This window comes from Aplysia californica, unplaced genomic scaffold, assembly GCF_000002075.1.
Source record: "Aplysia californica isolate F4 #8 unplaced genomic scaffold, AplCal3.0 scaffold00338, whole genome shotgun sequence".
Taxonomy (NCBI): domain Eukaryota; kingdom Metazoa; phylum Mollusca; class Gastropoda; order Aplysiida; family Aplysiidae; genus Aplysia; species Aplysia californica.
The window spans coordinates 700,297-701,496 of NW_004797608.1; positions in this window are offsets into that span (position 1 = coordinate 700,297).

Sequence of the window (1,200 nt, forward strand, 5' to 3'; positions counted from 1 at the left end):
AATATATCAAAAGATTGAGAAGGGTTGTCCTTGTCAAGAAAATGGACGACAACCGGATTCCGAAGCAACTTCTCTATGGAGAACGAGCCCAGGGGAAGAGACCAAAAGGAAGACCAAAATTGAGTTACAAAGACACCTGCAAAAAAAGCTTATCTAAGCTTGTATTAGATGTTAGCATTTGGGAAGAAATAGCCGAGGATAGGAAAACATGGATGAAAATGATAAAGGAAAAAACTATAAAGCTAGGGAGCAGCCTTAGAAACAACCAGGCTGAGAAGCGCCAACGACGAAAGGAAAACAGGGGAAAATGCAGAGCTTCGATCCACGTCACTGACATGCAAACACTGTGACAGAATCTGCGCTTCAAACTTAGGAAGAATTAGCCATGAAAGAAGCTGCATGAAGACAACCTTGAGTCCATCTTAAGCTAAATTGACCGTCTGCATAGACGAAAAGAGATATACTATGTATAATATCTTATTTAAACTGCTCTATAAGTGCACGCACGAAACAAAAAAAAACAAATTAAAACAAAGTTGCTTTAAAATGATACATACGCATACAAAACCAAAAACACAGCAAAACAATGTAAAAATTACAAAATGGAATCTTGTACAGGTCACCCCCCCCCCTCCTTCTTTTCTTTTTCTCTAAATAGAAAAGTATACTCTCCCATGATTTATAATTGACTTTTCCTCAGACCTCGTAAACTAACATATTATATCGAGACTTGAACTTCCGACTTTTGCGTGTAAACACTACACACGCTGGTCCTAAAGTAACTTGATAATATTATACTCTTTTATTTTTAAATTCCCTCCTCTTAAATAACTTTATAGTGTTGTAAGGGGGTTTAAATCTATACGCATCCCCATCACGACGCTGTGGAATCAGGTGTTTGTCAATTTCTGGGCATATGGCGTTATTGGTATCATTCTAAAGCTAACTCATTTTTCTTGCTTTTGATGAAAAAAATATCCATTCATCTTGGACTGGTCTAGCTATTTAAGAATGAAAGAGGCGGGAGTCGCCTGAAGTCAAATGTAAAATTTTCGAGAAAATGGCTGCGAAAGTTTGGTGAAAGCTTGAGTGTCCTTGGAAACATAATTGCTGCGTGCCTTTGATTTTGATTATCTCAGTGACGACCAAAATGAAATTTGCAATCCTTTTATACGGCCGTGAATGCGGGACAGTCACTAA